Here is a 221-nt window from a genome sequence, read left to right on the forward strand (position 1 = left end):
AATTAATGCAAATCAAAATATATTTAAATGTATGATATATGACTACAAAAAAATATGTTTTTAAAAATTATGAATTTTTTTTTTTTCAATAAATTAATAATTATTTAAATACTAAGCTCAAAAAACAATTTGAAAACTAAATAGATTTACAACCAGCTTTGCAAATTACAACATTTTAGAAAATAAATATAACACTGTCTATAGAGTCTATAGAGTCTAGA

The sequence above is a fragment of the Acyrthosiphon pisum genome, chromosome A2 (genome assembly GCF_005508785.2).
Source record: "Acyrthosiphon pisum isolate AL4f chromosome A2, pea_aphid_22Mar2018_4r6ur, whole genome shotgun sequence".
In the NCBI taxonomy this organism is placed as follows: Eukaryota; Metazoa; Arthropoda; class Insecta; order Hemiptera; family Aphididae; genus Acyrthosiphon; species Acyrthosiphon pisum.